This window comes from Cyrtonyx montezumae, unplaced genomic scaffold (assembly GCF_038088225.1).
Source record: "Cyrtonyx montezumae isolate F1298 unplaced genomic scaffold, pur_monq_1.0 scaffold_9, whole genome shotgun sequence".
NCBI classification, from domain to species: Eukaryota; Metazoa; Chordata; class Aves; order Galliformes; family Odontophoridae; genus Cyrtonyx; species Cyrtonyx montezumae.
The window spans coordinates 3,052,819-3,070,475 of NW_027072100.1; positions in this window are offsets into that span (position 1 = coordinate 3,052,819).

Sequence of the window (17,657 nt, forward strand, 5' to 3'; positions counted from 1 at the left end):
CTGCCAGAGGATGAGCCTGCCTACTCCAGCTGCAGGACTCTTGTTCTCAGTCCCACACCTTCTTTGAGACCCCCAAACCTTAAACACACTCCCTCCAGGCTTTGCCTGGTTCTTCCTCCCCTCCCTTCTGTCCCTGTCCTGACACCCTTTCTGCCCTAATTGTCCCCCTCTGCCCCTTCCCAATGCCCTTCTCTTTGCACACCTGGCCTTGAGCTCCCTCTGCGCCAGCTCCACGGCTACAGAGGACCATTTGCCATTCACCTCTCTTAAAGTAAATCAGATCTGGAACTTTGATAAAAGGAGGTCGTGTCACCAGACTTGGCAAACTTTCCTTTTCTTCCCTTCCTAGATTTCTGCAGGAAATATGTACAATGTGAACATGGCAGAGCTCCTTCCATGCTGGGCCTTTGCTTTATCTCTTATCCCCATCCCAGCCCCTGCTGTTTTACCTCCATTTCCCTGTGAAAACCCAGAAACTCAGTCCCCAGACAAGGCAAGAAAGATGCTATCAGAGTGGGGCACGCAGGCTGAGCTGGATTAACAGTCCTGTCTACAGCTCATTTTCTGACTTGCTCTGAGACCCAGCACGAGAGATGATTTCTGGGCTATGGATGATGAACACCAGACCCATGCAGGGAAGTCAGGTTTAGGTTTCAATGAGCATTGGCTCCCAGTTAGCACACGTGTGTGCTCATTGACACAGACATGCCCCCAGGCCTGTTCCCCACTGAGGATGTGAAGCTTCCACTTGCTCCTCTTCCCATAACTGCTGATGGATGGTACATATATGTGAGTGCAACAGGGAAAAGAGGACTCACGCTGGGATGGATGTGGCAGCCCAAGCTTTGTGATGCAGAGCAGAGCCCACATCACTGGGATTTTCCCCTGACAGGAGGAGTCTCAAGATCTCACACAAACCCCTGCCATCTGACTGTGCAACTAAAGAAAACACTGATGCAATGCAGCGAACAACGAGGAACCCAAACTTAGCACAGTGATCATTCTGCCTTTGTTTTCACTTTCAGCAGCTCTGCTCTGCACAGTGTTGGTTGCAGGAGCAGGGTGTGCAGTGAGCACATTTTTCCCTTGTGCTGAGAATACTTCCCCACTCCATGTGAACCAGCAGCCCCTGCAGGGTGAAGCCCACTCTCAGAGCACAGCAGCTCTGCTTGTTCTTTTTGCCCCTTTGTGCAGAAAAGCAGCCCCAAGAGACACCTAAGGGTGCCTGGCTTGCTCACAGAGCTATGGTGTGTGAGGGCAGTGGGAGCTGGAAGGCATAGAGAAACCTGTTCTATCCAGTGAAATTTCAGTAACGAAACTGCTTCACCCAGCCTGGTTTCTACCATGAATTTCTGCAGGCAGCACCCTTCAGAATAAAGGTTCTTGCACTTCTTCATTTGTGCTGTGGAGTGCTTAGCTGCGATGCTGCCAAGCTTGGCTGTAAGCACTGACCACTAAATCCCATGTTAAAAGCTAGCAAACAGCACCCAGCACACTCAGCCTGTTTTGCTTTAATTTTGTTGTATTTTTTTTTTATTATTATTATTTTTTCTAACCTGCAAGGAAATGTTGTCCCTCTCAGATTTTAACTAGAGGATAAAACGAGCTGACAAAACATTTCAGGTCATGACATGAGCCCCACGTGAGTCCCTTCCCTGACTGGTCAGGCAGGGCTCCAAGTCTGGCTAATGGGGACTATCCTGCTCCAAGCTCTTGTACCAGCTTCAGTCTTTTGAGATACTGAAGACATGATGAGAGAGGACATGAGAATGATGGGGAAAAAAAAGATGCGTAAAATATTTGAATACTACATTTTATCTGGATTTTTTTTTCTGGTGACTCATCCCCCTCTTTCAGCTGAATGAAAGTTTCTGTGATGGTGGTGTGGATGTGGCAAGAAATGCAATGACTGCAAGGTTGTTGGAGAACTGGAAAACAAAGAGCTGTTTAATGCATCACCAGAGCTACTTTTACAGAGGGGGGAAATAATAGGGCAGCTAAATAGAGCTGGATTTTGGCTGTGAGAAGAAATAGCTGAGGGAATTCTGATACAGACCTCTAAAGTCATGAGCAGTGTGGAGAAAGATGCTCAGGAACAATCATTTATTATCTCCTATAATGGAAAAGCCATTGGGACCTGAATGAAATTATCCATAAGGAAGTAGTTGTCCATCTCGTAGGAAATTAAATTGAGGATCTCATTGCCATAGGGCGCCATGGGAGCAAATATCCAGGGGGGTTTAAAAGAAATAAGTCCTTGGAAGCAATTAGTAGTGATGACCTGAATATTGAGCTTCAGGAACTCTCCATGTTCATATTTTCCTAAATCTGAGGTAATGCCCTGGGGAGGTGTCACTCAGTACAGCCTTTGTCTCCTGCACACCATCCTTAAGCAGCCGATGGTTGTTGCTGAGATATGATGCTGGGTGATGTGGCTATCTGGGGAACAGTTATGGCCCTACAGTTGTTGGTCCAATAGGATGGCCACAGCTACTATGGGCCCTGACCACAGAAAGTGAATGAGATCGTCAACTTCAGCCAACTCTGGGCTCAAACTGACAAGAAAACAGCCGAGTGCTACTGAGAAAGTGCTATAAAAACTACCAACGGCATTGTTATCGTCGAGTTGCTGTTTATCAATAACATCTTTGAGGAATATTTGTGTTAGGGTAGTGACAGAGCTGACACTAACACAGGGCAGGGGGACCAAGGGGTTGAACTGAGGTCCCAAACCGAGCTACAGGAAGCCCATGGCTCTGTACCAGAGTGTTTATTGCATTAGTTTGTTTTAGAACTTGAATGGGATCTTAACAGCCTCCAAGCAAGATCAACCATTAACTGATGACTTCAACATTGCATTGGGAGTGCTGGCATTGACATAGCTCAAGGCATGAGTTTGCTCAGAGCTGCACAGCATATGCTCTGCTTTAATCCTGGCCTGCTACCCCAGGTGATAGCTGTGTGCTTCAAAGAGCAGTGCTTTGATAGCTCGGGCAAGACAAGGCCTCCCCACGCGGAGCCATTACCTGATCTACAGATGGTTCCTCACTGCCAGAGTTTGCTGGAATAAAGAAAGAAAACAAAACTCTGACATCTAAATTACACCTCTGCTACGAGGAGCAGTTCAGCATCGCGTACAACCTTTAAGCTGTGGAATAAACAGGCAGTGAAACAGAAGCAGTGCAAACCTTCCAGTTCTGCCTGTACAGAACCGAGGATCTGAGACGAGACTTAAGCCGGGCATGTGGAGTCACAGGAATCTTTAGATTTGCATATACAATATTGAGATCATGAGAATGTCACATTTAAATGCAAAACTCACGTGTCTCATGAATAAATCATGAACGGTGGCAAGGCTGATTTATTCTTCCCACCCCCTTCCCCCCCCCCGGCCCTTCGCAATTGTCATCTCCCCCTCCCCACCCTGAGCTGATCCGCCGAGCGGGCGATTCCTCCTTCCCCAGGAAGCACGCTGATAGATGAGACTTGATAAGGAGCTGAAAGCTTGTCCAAAACAGAAACATGTGCGTGAGTTTCTTGTTTATACTTGGCTAGGAAGTAAAGGCGCATCATTTCCTCTCTTTTTTCTTTTTTTTTTCCTCTTCTTTCTCAAGAGATACCTTAATACCATGGCAACAGCCTTCAACCCTTTTCTTGTATGACACAACCAGATTTGAAGAAGGTTAGCGGTGTGCTGTAATCAAATCCAGGCAGGTCAATCACGTAAAGAGATGACTTCCCATGCTCCGTGGGATAATGAATGAACAGATCACAGAGGTCTCCCTTGCTTCCTTCCTCTCCTTCTCCCCTCACCACTCCAAGCACGGGGTATTTGCATTTCTCTCTGGTGACTGGAATGGAAGTGAACAATTTCCAAAGGTTGCTGGAAAACAGTGTTGATGAGATGGAGAACCAATGGATGTAATACCCAACAATAGAAAAGGCGTCCAACACTGACACGATCCTCATTGCTCCAGTAATGAATAGAGAGGCTCTATGTGCACAACAACAAAAAAAACGTGTCGATGCTGTGAAACATGCCACCTCACAAACCAAGCAGGGCTCTGCTTCCTCTTGCTACATGAGTATCATTTCCAGGCTTAAGATATCACTGCCAATTTCACGCTTTGAAAACAGCAATTCAGATCTCATTAACATCAGGATGAATTTTTTTTCTTTCTTTTTTTTTTTTTTATGACGCTTCCTTAAAATCAGACATTTAGGATTCATTCAAATGATGGAAATGGATTATTCTGACAATTTGTTTGAAAAAGGATATCACAGAATGACAGAACTGTAGGGGTTGGAAGGGACCTCTAGAGATCACTGAGTCCAACCCCCTGCCAGAGCAGCTCCCAGCCCAGGTTGCACAGGTAGGCGTCCAGGTGGGTCCTGAACATCTCCAGAGGAGGAGACTCCACCAGCTCTCTGTGCAGCTGTGCCAGTGCTCCGTCATATCTTTGGGATGAAGTCCAATCAAACTGGGAATGTAACTATCTGGATGATGAAGGACGCTGGAATTTCGGATATGAGAGTCCCTGATATCCAGCTCTCCCCACATCTCCTGGTGAAGCAGTTCTACATGGTACATGTAAAGCCTTTATTGATCTGGGGACTTGAAAATTCCATAGCCAAGGCTAGGTGACCTATCACTGACATTCAATCCCCATTGGGCTTGATGGAAGTCACTTTCTACAATTTCAATTCAAGAGCCTCCAGCTGCTGATGCTGACCAAGCAAAAGTCTCCTAGCTCATTCTCACCCAGATTGCATTGTGTTAGACCAGAGAGTTTCATCCAAGCCCATGAGCAAATCTTTCCAGGTAATATGAACATACTCTGATGGACACTGCTCTGGAAGACCACTGAATTTGCAAAGTTGAGTGCTCAAGACCACTTGTGCATCCTCATTCAGTCTTGCTGTGAGTGCAGCTATGAGGAAGTCTGAATGCTAGTTGTTAAAGCAGACAGATCTTTGAAACAGTCGCGAGACAAACAAGCAGGAACCTTCAGTCCACTTGCAGCTTTCTCACCTACTGGAAATTTTCAAGACCTGGTTTTGATTTAACTTCAGGTTACAAGGACATTAGATTCGACAGAAAGGCAATACTTACAAAGGCGAAATTTGGAGTGAAGGAATCTTAGAAAAGTATGCAATACTACTTCAGGAGAAGTCCTTTTAGCTAATATACTCTGTTCAACCTATAGTAGCAAAATATCTATGAAAATTGCAATATTAACCAATGCTTGAAATTGAAATTCATCATTTTATTTTGGAACAGCTTATCTTTCAGCGCTGGATCCGAGTTCTGTGTCAGAATTATTATTTTTTTTTTATCATTTCTTCTCAGCAAAGGATAAGAATGGAGAGCATAAGAGGGATTAGGATGAAACCATTGCAGGCCTGATAATGGCAGAGAGGTTTTTAAAGATTGACTTTGAAGTGAAAAATTAAGCAAACCTTTAGAAAAGAGTTCTCAATCAGAAATGGGGTATTTATAAGAGGCATCCATTGTAAACAACTGAAATAGCGAAATGCCAGGCTGAATGCATGTCATCCATCTCCAGGAACCTGGAAGCAGAGTTCATTTTTCTTCATTTACATCCTAAAATTAATGGAGGCAAAGGAGAATTGCTTGGTGCTGAGTGAAGATGGGCACTAAACGGGCTGCTATCATTACTCCCATCCTGTCACCAAGGCATCTGAAGCTGCCATTTATCCCAAGCTGCCTTTTCAAACAGCTTGCTGTAGAAAATGCTGATTTCGTCCCAGTTCTTGCATCACACCCTTGGAGCACACTACAGGCAACAGGACAGAGAGTTTTCCAACACTGAGCAGCACTTTCCAACACTGAGCAGCTCCAGGTGGGCTGAATCAGACCTGCTAACGTGGCACGGACCAAGGCACGAAGCCTTGCTCAGCCAGGCTATGGGATGGGCTCATGAACAGAGCTGTAGGGCTTGGCTGGGGAGACAGAGAGCCTCAGGGATAGTGGCTTATGGAATACTTCTAAGAGATTTATAACTGGACAGCTCAATCGGACAGAATTTGTTTGAGCCTCTAATTAGATGTCCAAAGCTTATTAAAAAAACTCTTCCAGTCCCAAATTATCTGCAAACAGTCTTAATTTTTCAGTATTCATTTATTGTGGGACTAATAATAGTAGAAGATAGAGCTTTGCATACCAGCTGGGGGAATTTTCCTAATCCATTTACTTCAGAGAATAAACAATTTATACTGTTCTTAAGAGACCTCTTCCCTTTCCATCATTTGCCTAAGTTAAAAAAGTTATTCCCTCAGCTGTGCACCTTTAAATTTGCTGTCCCCTTCTCCATCATTCCCTGCATCCAGGCAGGGCCATATGCTCCCCTCCCCATCAGTAGGTGAACCAGGCTCACCAGGTGAGTTCTTTGGGTAAGACAGTGATAAAGGCTCCTACACAAATCCCCTTGCTCTTTGCTGCCTCCTCTCCCTTGTGCTTAATAATCTGTTGCCTTCTCACTTCAGTTTGGTCCTCTGAGGAGCTGCTCTATGTGGGGTTTAGTCCCCTTAATTAAAGAGATTTTGTCATTTCAGCTTTATCACTTTCCCCTTGTTATCCTTGCTTAGAGCCAGCAGTTACTCTCATTTTGCTTGAGGGAGCAGTGCTGGCTGTAGGCAGCATCAATAGTAGTAGACACAGGGAAGCACTTATATATGCTTAAGGTTAAATCACACTGATTTCAAGGAACGCTATTGTGAAAATCCTGTTCTGTGCAAGACTGATATCCTGATCATGAGGTCTAACAGGTGATATTGGAGAAGCTGACCTATTTGTTTCTGTCTGTCCTCTGAGAATGAGCATCACTTGCATCTGAACACCAGGTACCTCCTGAACTGACCCAGCTGTGGGTTTGGGTGCAGTGTAAATGCCCTTTGCTAATACTGCAGTTTGGCCTTTCCCACAGCTGGAGCTCATTTTAATTTGTTTCCCTGAATTTTAAAGTACTGAATCCCTATTCAGCTTTGTAAGTAATTATTTTGTCAAAGCATAAGGTATTGTGAGACCCACTAACAGATGCTCTGCTGTTATTTCACATCCACCAGCGGCACTGAAGCCTCTCAGGCATTAATGAGCGTTGTCTCTGAAGGGGACTTGTAAGCAGCCATGTGGGATGGAAACAATTTCCTAGGTTTGATCTCTCAATAAATGCAAAAATCATCCCTGGTATCTACTCCTCCCTCTGGGTTGACTTCATTCTCTTCTCCTTTCAAAAGATCACTACATCAAAGATGTGAGAGAAGATCCCAACTAGGAGAGCTCGTTTCCAATTGAAACCTGAGCAGGATTTCCAACAAAGTCAATGACAGCATGAACCACAGACACCAAAGATGCCACTGAGCCTCACACTCCAGCGAGCTCCGAGGCTCTTTGTATCCACTGCAGCAGGGTGGATGGGGATACTTCTGAGCCTGTGTGTGCTCCTCTTCAGTTCTTTGATTTATTTAGCAAGCTCTGCTTTCCCTGGTTTCTCCAACCAAAGAAATTCACTGATTGCCCTGTAGGACTGGCACCGAGGTCATGACTTGTGGGTGCTGGGGGTGAGACCATCTTTGCTCGGAGCTGAGATCATGAAATGGTGTCATTCCCTCCTGTGGCTGCTTGCTGTGAGCCTCTGTGTGGTCACTGGCGAGGAATCTGGGTCCCTTCTCTGGATACAACTGCATTTTAATTGAATTAAGCTATGTCAAAGCGACCCAGCCATTCTATCGTACCACCCCAGTCCTTCCCTGAAGCAGCTAGCAGTGATTCACAGCTCACACTCCCAAGTCGAAAGGACAAAAATGATTTTCCCCCTCATTTACAGAGTGAAGTTTTGGTACTTCAGTTTTTCAGGACTGATTTTCTGCATTAAAAAACCTGCTGACAGTGAAGAGCCAGGTGAAGAGTGGGACATGGAAATTCACGCTGACCACAGACCCACTTAACCTCTTTCAACACCTTTTGCTTCCTAATGCTGCCAGAAAGTCACAGCTTCAGCTTATTACTTCCTTTCATTTGCTCCTTTTGCATGGATCTGCAGTCACAGAGCATGAAGTTCTGCCGTGCTCCTGCAAACAGAGATCATTTTACCCAAAGACCATATGACCAGTGTTCATTTATTCAGGAGAAGAGGGGAAGATGAAGGTGGGTGAAACATTGCTCACGTCCCTTCCAGTTGCATTTAAAGCCTCCACCAAAGCTTCTGTGGTGGGATACGGACCAGAAGAGAAGCCAGGTTGCTTCTGACCCCTGCATGTCCCCACTGTCATCTGAGCCCATGCTCCCTTGGCCCAGGGTTGGCAGGGGCTAGGTACATCTTGCTGGGCCTGGGGCCAGCTCCTTGGCTTCAGGGCCCCTGCACCATGGGGCTCAGTAGGACTGGGTGCTGTTACATTTAGAGGCAAATATGATTTTGGTTTAAATCTACACCTCCCAGTTTCACTTCCACGGGAGGATTCACAAGAGAAGATTCTTCTGTCCTCACGCACTGAACCCCTCCATGGGGATGGGGCTGGTTTAAAACCACACCATGGCCATCCTGTTCATCCCCTTTGACTGTTTCCTGGCCAGATGGTGATTGTCGCACAGAGGGATGCTGCTCTTGGAGACCTTTGGGGTGACCTCACCACAGCTACCAGGAGGTGGTACAGCTCCATGAGGCTGCCATTGTTCAGTGCTGGGTCACCCTCAGCTCCACCAGCACGGTCACACAGCGCAGTTCAACGTGGGTGTTTCATTTTGCTGGGGTTGATGAGGCAAATAACATGAGCTGCATTTGTCTTTGGGGTTGAGAAAGTATCTGGATTCAGCTCCCTCCTTCCTGCCTGTTCTCCCACAGAAACCAGGCAATTGTGATTTATCTCATTTTAATGTACTTTCTGCTGAGGATTTCAATATGATTATCCCCAAGCTTTGGCTGACCACTTCTAGCCTGGATCCCTGGCCTCCTCCGTTCATGAAAGGCTGCTTTTAGCTCTTTGGCCTACTTTTAACCCTCAAAGATAATCTCTCGGCAGCGTTTGGCCTGCTGCCAGTAGGATTAAAATCTGCTGGGGTTATTTACTCTCCTGATGAAATGCAATACACCCAAGTATATTGGTTCTAATTAACACCCCGTCCGCAACATCTCTCCCTAGCTCTGATAATTATGAGAAAAACTACCCTCTTCCAGTCACCCTGGCCATTAGAAAGGAAATGAATTTTAGTAGTTTTTCGCTTTTATTACTTGCAAATAGTGCTCTTCCCAAACTTCATACTGGCTCACTCCTCACTCCCTAAACTGAATTGCTGCCAGGAGTTGTCTGACACTTTTTAATTTTATTTAGATCTTGGCTGATATTTGACTTGGGTGAGGCTGGGAAGCTGAGCATACCCTTTGGCCGCAGCTGCAGGGTGGCACAGGCATGGCAGGAGAGCACAGGTCTCGCTGATGGGCATCTGAGCAGTCCTTGTCCTGGTGGGTGAAACCAGTCCGAGGGATGAAAAGGGCTCTGAGGATGCTTTAGCAAAGCCTAGAAGGTCTGACTTTATTTCCACTGTCACAGCTGCTGATAGAACACTAATATATTCGTAATTCGGAGGAGAATAGCTCCAAATAAGCACTGCAGCCTCTCAGAAGCCCTCATCTGTGCTAGATTACGTCAAGGGCTCTTGAATTAAACAAATCTGAAGTTTCTAGGCCAAGCCATATTTGAGACATGACATGAAAAAGCATTAGGAGATGCTTCAAACACTCTGAATTACACTTATTTTCCCTAAGACCTATGTCTCAGAAAGGGATTGTCTGATTTGTTTCGGGTTTTGCCAAAAAAAAACCCTCCTCTTCTGGATATACCATGCACACAGTCCAAAGATGCACCCAGCTTTTCTGTACGACTCCAGCAGCTGAGCCAAGCCCAGCCACTTGGAAAGCTCGTTACAACGCTCATCAAGGCAGAGGGGGAGAACTGGGACAGTGGATCTCTGTTAGCCCCTGGTGTTAGTGTTCTGCGAGACCTGACTCCTGTATCTGTAGAAGACGTTGCTACTAAAATGACTGGAAAAAATTAAATAAAAGGTATTTCTGAAGACCTCCTTCCCAGAAGGAAGGTAAAAGGAAGCGAAGACATAGGTCAAATACCCGTGGGACCCTTGTAGGCCTCTTTGAAGACCTTGCAATGGGACTAAGAGACCCTGAAATGTAGGAGAGAAGTTCTGACTGAGTATGAAATGAGCATTTTTGGGCAAGGTTTCACTGTGTCTCTCTGCCAAGTTGGCCTCAGCTCACCACAGGGAGATTCTTTGCAAAGCACTGCATGGACAAATATTTTAGCATCAGCTCAGGATTCGGGCTTTGCTGAGGGGTTTGTCTTCACTAGAGAAGGAGAAACAAGATGTCCGCAGGGCCCAATAGCCCAAGCCATTGGCAAGCCAAGTCCTGCTGTGTGTGCCATCTTCATCCTGCCCCAAACCAAGACAAATGAGTGTTAGCAACCCTTTATGACACTTGCTCAGATTTCAACACCTTCCCGGAGCCCTTGGTGCAGTGCACCCTCAGTGAGGATAACCTACCTATGTGAGAGCGGTGATGAAATACAGTCTTCTCCAGTAACCTGGGATCTGCACATCCTTTGAGGTCTGCACGTCCTCACTTCATGCCCCCTACCCAAGCTCACTGGCTTCTTACTACTGTGGGACACGTGGGCAGCTCTCCCAAAGCATCTCCTGATCCAAGACCCTGTGGACTGAGCGTGTGCAAGTGATGTGTGAGGGAGAAGTGCTGTATGACTGTGGTGGTTGGGAGCACTGAGGGAACTGCAGGTACCCAAGAGCTACTGAACTGCACTGGTTGCAAGGTGAAAAGTGTATGCTAGCAGGGCTGCTGGGAGGGGCCACGAAGTTGAATGCTGTGGTGATGTAACTGAACTCCAGTCTGGCTATTTATGGACAGAAATCATTTCCAGAATCCAAGCTACAAAAAGGTTTAAGTACTGTGTCAGAGGGGCATGTTTGAGGGGTTGTTTCTGGTAAAGCTTGCCCTCAGATGACTGCTCCCACCCTCACATCAGGACTGCTGCAGGAGGCTGGGTGGAGGACATGAAGATGAAATATTAAATCCAGCCACAACGTGAATGTTAGTGAGACAGCAGCTTTGGGAGAGGTGCTGCAAGATGCCCCTCTGCTGCAACCCCAAGGATCCAAAAATGTGAGTAATGTGAGTCACACATCCCCAAACTGGCTCTGTGCCTTACAGAAACAATCTGTATGTATTTATGTATATCTCTGTGTGAATAAAGGATGAGGAAATGCTTTTAATTTTCATTCTGAATTTTGAAGACTGTATTTTTAATCGTTTCTCTGCAACGCTGAAGCTCAATTTTATTCCATCTGTTATTGCAAGCTGAAGCTGCTGGGCAGCTACCAGCTGCAAGAGCCACAGCTTCTGAGGAGCACCCGAAATGCAGAGCCCTCCCAGATTATTTGCAATCATGCAACCAAAATGGGATTTCACTTGAGTCATAGTCTCCGTATTCCAAGTCAGGTGTATGCAAAAGAATCTGTGGAGAGGAAGGGCTGCTAAGGACTTCTCTGCAATGCGGTGTCTTCCATCATTAAGGAAGCCAGGCATTAGGCTGTAATTGTCTGGGTGAGGTTTTCTGGAGAATGGTGAAAGCTTCAGACTTTGCATTGCTGAAATACCTTCTGGATCTGTGCTCACAGGATCTGTTCTGGCTCTAGAAGAGAAGCTGGGAAGCAATGGCTGGAGACGGTACTTACTGCTATGTAGCTGCCACGTCTCGCAAATACACCCAGCATCCCAAAAACGCTCCCAGAAGTTTCTCTCAGACAGTCCGAGGAGCCTCCAGACCCATCCCACACCTCCACAATATCCCCCAAGCCCACATAGCCTCCTGAGACCCCAACATTCCTCCCAAATCTCCTCTCTTTGACCCCCCAGAAACCACTAAATGCCCACAACACTCTCACAATCTTTCCCCAGAGAGCCTCCGTGCACAGAACATAGCATCCACGGCAGGCAGGTATGAAGGCTCTCAATCAACTTGCATAAGTTTCCACGCTTTTAAGCTCACTAGGAGTGAAATTAGTGGGTCAAAATTAGGCTTCGAAAAAGTATTTTGGACCACACAATTTTAGCAGGGAATGCCAAGATCAAGAGCAGCCTTATAGCAAAGGCGTACATGTGGTACACTGGTGCATGCCACCAGTGCCCTGGGATAGCCCTGAGCTCCTCATCCCTCCCCCAGTCAGGAGGGATAATTTCTTACCCTCATTGCCGCCTTCTGGCCACGAGTTATGAGAGGTGTTTACCCCAAAACACGCAGCCTGCAGGAGGACTGCATCCTAGGAGAGGGTTAACGCAGAGCTGGAGGCAGGATGCCCTCATGGGAATGGAATGTGTAGTGGTGGTAAGTGGTGGTGCCCCAGAAGCCTTTGAGAGCCCACTGACTACTGCATGCTAACGATTGGTATTATTAAAGAACAATTGATGGCCTGTAACCAAACAACAGAAACTAATTACTGGAAAACTTTTATTGTCCTTTAATTACTGGGCCTCTTTGTCAATTAGCAAGAGAGAGAGAGAGAGAGAGGGAGAGGGGGGAGAGGGAGAGTACCTTTATAGCAACAATAAATTTTCTAAAACTACAGTCATCAGTAGCTGAAAAAAGCGAGTCTATTAACACACAATATTAAGGCACTGTATTTACTCAAGCTGCTAAATGTAGGTGCATTTCTTCTGCAAAAGTGTAGAGCTTCAGGAATACTAATCAGGGTTTTATTCCCTGCTGCTGCCTGACACCACTGCTCTCATTCTCCGAGCAGTTTTACCCCTTGACCAAGGGGGGATCTTTCAGGGAGCCTTCCCTGCCGAGCTGGCCCCATGTCCACCCCACAGCACTGCAGCACGAGGAGTGATGGCACCGGACTGGGAGCCCAGTGCTAGGGATCCCAGTGGCCACAGGACCGCAGGGTTTGGCCACAAGGATCCATGTGTCCGTGCCTTCTGTTCCTGCCTCACTAGCACCATCCAAAAATAGTTTATTCGACTTTCTTTTTTATTTTTTCCTCATCCGATGCCAAATAAATTATTTCTGGGCATGCTGTCATGAGCAGTTAACCTTCTCTAAAGAGGTCTGAACTGCAGTTACCCCCCAAAAAAATGAATCACCATTTTTTCCTGTCACTTGGCAAATAGCTTTCACCAATGCAACTTGACTTTCTCCCATTAACCACTCACTGCCTCCTCCCAAGGAGATGCTGTGGCCACTGCCAGGCACCCCTCCCACCCTGTGACATGGGCCTCCTTCCAGATCCCCTGTCCTGCATGAGAGCACAGAGAGCCACCAGACCTGGAGGTATTTTAGTCAGGGATGAGACACTTCACTTTGACCAAAAGTTGCCAGATTCTCCAAAGCCTTAGAAATAATAGCATGAATTTGGGATCTCATTCCTGCTTTAGTTCTCCTGTCTTTGAGTACTGAAGGGCTTTACCAAGTTTTATGTCAGCTCCACCACGTGTGTTGACAAAACTGGGGCCAGAGGTTATTGCAAAGGAGTTAGATTACTCCCAAGAGTAACTGCTCTTAGAAGTAGTTTGCAAAAGAGCAAAGTACCAGGCTTTTATCAGAAAACAAACAGCACTCCAAGGCAGGATGGCAAACACAGGAGGCGCCTGGTTTCCCTGCAGCTGGCTGCCAAGCCCATGCCCGCGTGCCAGGCTCTGCTCTGGGGCCGTGTGTGCTCTGGCAGGACAAGCAATAGGGAAGGAACTCATGAATTTGTCACCATCTGCCTTGCTCTATGTTATTCAAACAGATGTGGGTTTTGTGCTGCCCATCTACGGCAGCTGGTTTGCAAGCAGTGTGGACCTGGGACTGCGTGCCCACCAATGTTCTGGGGATAGGAAGAAACAAGAAACTATGGGGAAAAGGATGGCCCCCTGACCAAAGTCCCATTGGCTGTTGTGTGCAGAGCAGGGCGGGATGAGGGCATTAGCAGCAGTGGGGAGCAACTCCTGGTGCAAGGAGGCTTTGTCTTCCCGCATCCTCATCCCTCCTTTGTTCCTTACTCTTGCACCTGTTGTCTCCTCTTCCCCATTTCCTTTCCCATTTCTGGCTATTGTTTTCCATTTCTCTTCTCTCCCTCAAAGCCTTCTTTCTCCTCCTACTTTGTAACTTCTTCATGCTCTGAGAAGGGAAGCTGTAGGATCTCCTTTTGTTTTAGTTTTCCAACAGGACTGAGTTGAGAGCTCTCGTTTCTGAGATCTTCCCTCTGCATCACACAGGGAACTGATGCTGGTAGAGATGGAGGTGTGCAATCTCTGCAGGGTGGGTGACCTCGTGCCCATTTTACAGATGGAAAGACTGAGGCATGAGTGCAATGTCTTCCAACAGCTTCAGTGCTCTGAATACAGCACAGCCTACCTCATCCAGCCTTCTCTGTGAGGGTTATATTTTCAAATCATGCCTCTACCACTCGTAAGATGTGAGAGAGCATCATACAGGAGTACTTCTAGAGTGGCTCAGCACAAGCCAAGGGGCTTTGAGACCTAAGACCTGTCCCCAAACTTGCTGAGAAAAATGACATACTCTGTGGAAGCATTTCTGGTGGTGAGCAGTGCCTCCAGGAGCTCAGCTGATGGCTGTGGGGTGGATGGTAAACATCCAGGAAGAGGTACAGGATATGTATGGGTTGGTTTGTGTTCTGTTTTGCTGCTCCTAAAACACAGTGAGATCATTTCTGGGTGTGGAGTGGGGGTGTGTGGGACTATCACTTCTAAGTAGCAAACAATTAAAAATCTATTGGCTTTCCTTTGGAGCTTTCCCTGTGGCATTTTTGGTTGTGATTGTCAGAAGCTATCTATTACCCTGTCCTGGCCACTACTGTCTTGGTCCTCATTCCCACGAGGGGAGATGACAACCCCCACCCCATGCCATAGCCACGAAGCTTCCCCCCCATTGGGGTATTTCACATCTCCCCATCTCCCACAGGCATGAGATTATGGGAGAGGTTCAAGTTTTGCTTGTAAAAAACAGACACTTTGTGCTTCTGCACTGCTTTCCCCTGCAGATACGAACACAACTCAGCAGCTCCAAACCAGAAGGAAAATAAGAAGGAGCTCCAATTAAAAATGAAGATCTCATGACAGTTTGGCTTCTTCTGTGGTTGGGAACCTCAGCACTTTTTAGCAGCTGGGGTTGGCAGCATTCTCAAATTACAGGGATTAACTTGCCTTTCCTTAGAGCCTTTCATCCTGAGGATCCCATCCTGCTCCAGCAGATGAACCCAGAAATAACCCCAGCCTCTCGCAGCAGCCATCTCTGCCATCTCTCCCAAGATCAGGTGGGTGACACATGGGGACATTGCAGCAGACAGCCTGTATCCTTCCTTTTCCCTGCGGCCTTCACATCGAGGGCCATTTCTCATGCTGCTGCTTTGGCTGGGCTAGGAGGACACTGCCTGTTCTCTCATGCAGACTTGTTGCAGCAGACTTGAGCTTTTAGCCAAATCTGTCCTGTGTTTTTACATCACTGAATTTAAGTGTGATTGACACCTGGGTATGGATGGAGCTCAATTTAAGTTCAAGCTACATACAGTAAAGAACACAATTTACTGGATTTATTTGTATAAAATTGTATCATTACCTAATTAGATGACAATTTAATCTTAATTTTCATTGGGTTTTATGGTAACTACAGGAAATGGTCAATAACACACCAAATTCATTATTTTGCATAGTTAAATGTTTCAGATCCTGTGTGGCTCCTCCCATGCTGAGGCAGGATGGTTAACCAGGCACCCTTCCCACTGCATCCAAGAATATGGGAAATCTCTCCAGGAAGTGGGAAGCACAGATGCCAGCTTCTTTGTAGCAGGACCTGGTTTCAGCTCAATCTCCAAAAAGACTCTACAAAGAAATACTTAAAACACAGGCAAGGAAGAGCTGCCCATTGCCAAATCCCAGCACTCCAGCCTGCAAAGCATCAAGGTCCAGAGCATTTGGGGATGTTGATGATGTTAAGCCAGCACGAAGCTGATATGCTCCTGTCTCTTGCAATGGTTGCAGCTGATGCTGGAGCAGGAATCCCATATGGAGTACAATAGACCTGCACTGTATAATTATCATGCTGTATCTGCTTTCATATCATAGGTATTTTTAGATGTGTCAGTTTGAAATCTAGGATTTAGTGCACAGAGCCTAATGGATTGTTCCTTCTTTCTCTCTCTTTTAATGTCAACTCTCAATATGCATGAAGCAGACATAAAAGCACTTTTGTGCAGGTGCTGTGAATCTCTTCGCACAGATGACAAGGGGAGATGGTTTTCTAGATTCATTGAGCTTCAGAGGAGACAGGACTGGATGATCCAGCCCAAGCTTCTGCACAGCAATAGCTCAGGTTTTACCTGCTGCCCCTCTGCCAGCCCAGCAGCTCCGTGCATCCCAGGAGAGACATGAAGGGTCCCTTTGGGTGGGTTGTTCCTCCTGCCTGGGCTGGTGCTTGAAGCTTGCACAATTAGGAATGAGAAGATGGAGAGAATTCCAGTTCTGTGCTGTCCTCCAAGGACACCCAAGTTCTGCATGGCATCATCAAAATGGGAGACAAGAGCATCAGCCCAGAGCAAGAGCCACATTGGCCAGGTGTCACAAAGCCCCATGCACACTGAGATATCCCAAATCCCCCAGCCCAGCATCAGATTTGGGCTCAGAGACTGGAAAAGAAAGACTGATCTTTTCCAGCCCCTGGCACTCAATCCTGTGTGGAGGACACGGTAGTGCAGGAGTGCTGCGTACCACTGGGTGCCATTCTCTGATGTTCTTGGGTACTCAAACCAGAAATTCCTTGATTTGACAAAAGATTTGGTAATAATGCAAATGAGTGAGTTATGTAAAGACCACAGACACTATTACACCCCTGATCACCTGCTGCACTGTGGCCACGGGCTTTGCAGACAGCTGCAGAAGTACATAAGCATAGCAGTGAGTTCACTCCACCCAAAGCAGCATCCCAACCCCCTTTAACCCACTGACACGTCACGCAACTGACATCAATACACGTTGCCTTCCAGCAGAGCCTCTCTGCACCCAGCACGTGCTCTGCAAACATGACCCTGAGCAGCTTCACCCCCGAGCTGCACAGAGGCTGTGCATGACATGCTCCCAGCACCTCTATGTGCCAGGGACCAGCAGGCAGAAACCAAACACACTTATCCTCATCGCTTCCTAATTACACCACACTTTACCAACGGGTAGGCTCCTGATTTTATTGCATTTCTCAGTTCAAACTGAGGCTGGAACCAGCCATGTTTTTGTTTTATTTTATTTTATTTTTTTATTTTATTTTATTGCCCTCTTATTTTTTTTTTCTTTCTATTTTTTAAACCAGCTCAGTATCAACACAGCACTGGAGTAAAGAAATAAAGGGGAAGCTCTAACTAGCAATTGCAGTACCCTGCACACTGGCAATTTCTGATTGTGTGAATGATGCTCTGGGATTGTAGTAAAGGCATAATTGAGACAAAAAGAAAATCCTTTCCAGAAATTCCTGCTCATTTTAGCTGTCACTGCCATATAACTGAAGCCGTGGTGGAAACCAGTAATTCATGGGAACAGATTCTCTAAGTCCCCCTTTCATGA